Below are 5957 nucleotides of genomic sequence, written 5' to 3'. Positions count from 1 at the left end.
CCTTCCATACACCTCTTCTCCCCCTCCTTCCCAACACCTCTTCTCCCCCTCCTTCCATACACCTCTTCTCCCCTTCCTTCCCAACACTCCAACACTCTTCTCTTTAGTTGCTGTTTGATTTCATATTTTTTTTACATTTTTCACATGAATACTGTGAACCATTGTGGGTTGGGACTTTAACGCAGGGAGGGAATCCAGACCGCAAAAAAAAGTAATGGTCTAAGTTAATATATGTATCAATTATATATGAATATATGAATATATATGTTACTAAATCACAGAGAGACTTCCCTGACGCAAAACGTGAAAATAACTCAAATGACATAACGACAAACAAGGTGAAACGAAATCAAGTCGTCATGGAAACTACAGCGGAGGAGGAGGAGGAACGAGTTGATTCATTGGGACTGAAAAACAACAGCAACAACAGGAAGTGACGTAAACATAGCTTACAGGGAACCATGGCAACTAGCCAACAAGCAGTTTAGTTAATAATATATAAATAGATTCTATTGTTTTTAAGTGATTCCTTCTGTTACCTTTCTGCTGACTCAGGTCCCTGGACCGAGACCATATTTGTTTTGGGGCCAAAGGTCAATAGGGGGTGATAGGTGAAATGTCAAACGTCGACATCACTTCCTCTTCGGACGGACGAGCTACAAAAAAAAGAGGTAGAGTCCAGAGGGGAGTCACACGATGAGCCACATGAGTTCTGGGTAATCGGACAGTGAACTACTTACTCTAAGACAAACGGACACTTTGCGAAAGACACTGCTATATAAAAAAACAAGAGGAAACCGTGAGAGAAGATGATCAACTAGACGAAGCTAAGCCTAAGTGACTCCCATGTTAAGAACTCTACATGCATGCTAATCAAATCATCCAACCTACATGTTGAACACAATGCAGTGGGGGGTTGTTGTGGAAACCAAGTTGGCAGTTAAAATGTTCATGTAATGTGTGTATTTCTCTTTTGTCGACGACAGGCAGGTAGAAGGGGCGGGGCTTCATTTAACAACGCTTTCAAGGGGCGTAACTAATCAAAGAAACAAACTTTGACGAAGGTAAAGCCTTTTTTTAAATAAGAGAAGAAAAAAAACGGATTTCTTTGGAACGAATACTTATGTCATCTTCATTTTGAAATCTCACACAGCCTTATGGTCTTTCTTTCTTTCTTTGCGTTGTGTTGTTTCAATGAAAATAAAAAAGCTTAACGTCTTTTCAAGGTGCCAAAATGAATCAAACGATCCTTATCTTGGATGCATCAAGTCCCAATGATGAATAAAATTGGAACCCCTTAGGGAACTATATGACCGCTTGTTGATTGGTTGATTGGTTGATTGAAATCTCTGTTGTTGTCTTGTCTAAACCATAAGTCTTTATTGATTGATCAATTTATTTGCTGTCATCATTTTAAAACACACACATAGCCGCGGGATGTAAGGGTACTGGCACCCCCTGAAAAAAATGGAATAAAATAAATAAATAATTAAATACATATATTTTTTAAGAAACACAAAAGTAGTGAACTGGGCCTTGACAAGTCCTGTGTTAGTGGACCAATATAGACATCTGTAGTGCGGGCCCCCAAACTACTTCCTGTGGCTATGAATACACATATACAGCTCCTTCACTTCATCAATGCAATAAAACAGTATGGTGTGTTGTGTGCTGTACAGTATGTCTGCTTGTAGGTCACTGTTCATATTGATCTCTAACTAGTGTCCTGACTGTCGTCTTTTTTCACTGTGGATGATGTCAATTCATCTCTTCCTCTCCTCTTCCTCGTCCTCTCTATTAGTCCTGTGACTGACTTGAAACCGAGTAGCTGATTTGGTGTGTGGGTGTGGGTGTGTGTGTGTGTGTAGCTGATTTGGTGTGTGGGTGTGGGTGTGTGTGTGTGTGTAGCTGATTTGGTGTGTGGGTGTGGGTGTGTGTGTGTGTGTAGCTGATTTGGTGTGTGGGTGTGGGTGTGTGTGTGTGTGTAGCTGATTTGCAAGCTTGTCCTCCTTTTCTCCTCTATGCAGCCATCCATCCATCCCATCCATCCATCCCATCATCCATCCATCATCCATCCCATCCATCATCCCATCCATCCATCATCCCATCCATCCATCCCATTCATCCATCCATCATCCATCCCATCCATCATCCCATCCATCCATCATCCATCCCATCCATCATCCATCCCGTCCATCCATCATCCATGCATCATCCATCCATCCCATCCTTTGCTCCTGTCTGTGCCATTCCATCGATGGTGATAATTATGTCAGAGTTCTAGTGGAATGGAGAACACTAGTGCATGTGACCCTCTCTACCCCCCACTCTCTCTCTCTCTCCCCTGGTGTGGTGTGATCAAAGGGTCTGGCATGTCTCTCTACAGTGCTGCTATGTGATCACTGAAGAGGAGAGAGAGAGAGCAAGAGAGTGAAGGGGGAGGGAAAGTGAGAAAGAGAGAGGGAGGGAGAGAGCGAGGTGGAGGGGACAGGGATATCGTCAGAGAGAGAGAGTGGAGGGTCCGTCATATTAGTCAGAATGGGCCAGCCACACACTGCCCTCCTCTGGCTCGGAGGTGGAATCATTTAATCACGTTATACCACTGTCCTCGTGTACATCTTGTTCTTTTCTGTGACCTCATTGATGAAGGTAATGAGTCGTCACTCATAACTCAACTCATAACTCCAAGCATGAATTATATGCCAAGAAACCAACACCAAATGCTATATTGTTTGAGTAGACTGTGTGGAGGTCTTGTGATTGATTTGTTTGCTTGATACATTTACATTTAAGTCATTTAGCAGACGCTCATGGTGTGATAGCTGAATGTACTGGTTGGGTGGGTTGAGGTGCGGTGACTGATTGTGTGTTAACAGTATACTCTGCTGCCTGCTAGAACAGATGCTCCGTCCTCTCTCACCTGCTCCTCTTAATGAGCTCTGAGGGTCACAAAGAGTTTGGGGCGATAGAACAGTCCGTACCTCCACCTACACAGAGAAGGAAGGAGGGGGAAAGAGGGAATGGAGGGAGGGCGAGAGAGATGGAGGGAAGGAGGATGAGAGAGGGATGGGGAGAGAGAGAAAGGAAGGGGGAGGGAGGAATGGAAGGGAGAAATTGAGGGGGAGGGGAAGAGAAAATAGGGAGGGAGAGAGGCAGGAAAGGAGTTAAAGAGATGAGACACAAAGAGAGAAGGTGAAAGGTGAGAGAAGGAGGAACTTTAGACAGGCAGAAAGACAGACATGCACACAAACAGGCAGGCAGACATAGTTCCCTGTTGTGCCATGTTATCTAGCCCAGGGCTATCCACTCCACTGCTGTCCAACCATGACCAAGCAAGCTGCTGTGTCCTATCACTTCTGCAGTACCAAATGACACCCTATTCACTATTTAGGGCCATTCCCCCATAAGTCTCTGGTCAAATGTAGTGTGCTGGGAATACGGTGGCATTTGGGACACAGGCCATGTCTCTCCCTTCTCCCACAGAACAACATCACCTTGGCTTCAAGGATTCAGTCCGATCTATGATTTCAACATGGCAATGTGCCATTTACATTTCCGGTTGAGCTGACAGAAAGGCAAAACTGATCTCAAATCAGCACTCCTATGTGAGTATTTTATCAAGCGTCTCAGAGTAGGAGTGCTGATCTAGGACCAGGTTGGCTTTTTAGATCCTAATGAATATAATTATATGAACAGATGGAACCTGATCCCTCCTTCTCCGAGAAACTTGACATACATTTGACATCTCCCAGAATGTCTTCTATCTCTGGCCCCCTCTTGTGGCCGGTCAAAAGGGGTGCTGTGGGTTTGTGGCTGGGCACGCACACACACACACGCACGCACGCACACACCCACACTCTTTGGCTGAGGAGGACAGGTGCAGAATAAATAGCAGTCTGTGTCGTAGCTAGGTTAGCGTAGCACAACGGGTGTTAGTCTAATAGGCTTCACACACACACCGCTACGCACGCACACAAATACACAAGCAAACGTTCATTAAAGTTTTATTTGAAGCAGCTTTTAAAGCTGGAATCCTTCATCTTGAAGCTGCCATGTCTGTTTGGGTATTACAACAACAAAGAAGTTACTTCAAGACAATGAAAACGGTTTTATCCCCTCTGACATAATTGCACGTGCGATAGAGCACAATATGTGCTGGAATTAGTTGTAACATACTGCGTGATGCACCTCAATTTGCAACAAAAAACCATAACAACGCTGTTTCCCCCTCCTGCGGATTCCATCTTCAGGGGCTGACACAAGAGCTTGGGAAGGACGCTGAGGAAAGTGATGATGCTTTTGCTGCAGTATTTTAGTCAAGTGCTTTTTCTATTGATTCTGATGTTTATGTTGTGAGTGTCATGGAGTCACTCACACAGCAGTAACAGGTGTCCTTTGTCCTCGTGAGTGTGGTACACACACCTCGGTGGCTGTGTCCTGCTGATGACAGATGGATGGAGACTGTGTGTGTGTCTGTCAGGAAACTCCCTGTCCCAGACGGTGCCCTTCCACTAAACCTGTGTGTGTGTGTGTGTGTGTATTCATGGCTCCCCCTGTCTCTCCATGCCAGACTTCTGTGGTGAGGGGTCCCCCTCCACCCTGCTAGGCCAGTCTGTCTCAGTCAGGCACCCTGGTTTACGCACACATCATGCCAACACACACACACACACACACCAAGCCAGACTGGGCACAACGCAGCCAAACTCTACCCCATGCCATGCCAGAACCAATATCCAATCTCTCTCTCTCACACACATTTACAAAGCAAGGACATTGGTTTGACCCCAATTTCAACAACTGTCAATGTGTGGAACCGACTACTTAAATCCTCCCCCCAACTCATCATGGCTCTCTATTTTACACTAGAAAACCAATCAATATTTATAATATATTAAAGATTGCATCTATTAAATGTAATTTTATTTAAGATTGCATAGTTCGCTACAGATCAACCATATATTTAACATTAAAGACTAAACCATAAACCCACATACTGTATTAAAACAACAGTTACCATAACAGTGGCATAACTAATAACCCTCAACATGTCATTATACTCTCAGTAGTCATGGGAACAGAATTCCAAGGCAACAGTCTATTTTAATGCGGGTCATAATATGAGATTCAATCACCATGAATGAGTGGCTTTGAGGCGGACTGTCAGCCTAGTTCAATAGATGCCTCGTAGCATAGTGTGTGTGTGTCTGTGTGTGTGTGTGTTAGACATGAGAGGCTATTATAGGCAGTGGGTCTGACCCCGTTACAATGAGAGGAGGGTCATTAAAACAGTAATTACAGGGTTGTTAACGAATAAACAACAAACGGGTTTGGAAATGATGGAAATTATGTGAAGGTCTCCAGCTGCAAATGCAGAAAGAGAGACAGATGGAGAGAGGAGGGGCGGGGGGTGGAGAGAGACAGAGAGAGTGGGTGATGGAGGGAGGGAGAGAGGGATGGAGAGGAGAGAGTAAAGGAGAGTGAGAGTGGGTGATGGAGGGAAAGAGGGATGGAGAGAAGAGAGTAAAGGAGAGAGAGAGTGGGTGATGGAGGGAGAGAGGGATGGAGAGGAGAGAGAGTGGGTGATGGAGGGAGAGAGGGATGGAGAGGAGAGAGAGTGGGTGATGGAGGGAGAGAGGGATGGAGAGGAGAGAGTAAAGGAGAGAGAGAGTGGGTGATGGAGGGAGAGAGGGGATGGAGAGAAGAGAGTAAAGGAGAGAGAGTGGGTGATGGAGGGAGAGAGGGATGGAGAGGAGAGAGAGTGGGTGATGGAGGGAGAGAGGGATGGAGAGGAGAGAGAGTGGGTGATGGAGGGAGAGAGGGATGGAGAGGAGAGAGTAAAGGAGAGAGAGAGTGGGTGATGGAGGGAGAGAGGGGATGGAGAGAAGAGAGTAAAGGAGAGAGAGTGGGTGACAGAGGGATGGAAAGGTCCCCCATATGCAAAACTCTAGCAATCAGAA

The sequence above is a fragment of the Oncorhynchus nerka genome, linkage group LG15 (assembly GCF_034236695.1).
Source record: "Oncorhynchus nerka isolate Pitt River linkage group LG15, Oner_Uvic_2.0, whole genome shotgun sequence".
Lineage (NCBI taxonomy): Eukaryota > Metazoa > Chordata > Actinopteri > Salmoniformes > Salmonidae > Oncorhynchus > Oncorhynchus nerka.
The sequence above is the reverse complement of the archived record's forward strand: the minus strand, read 5'-3'. Positions refer to the sequence as shown.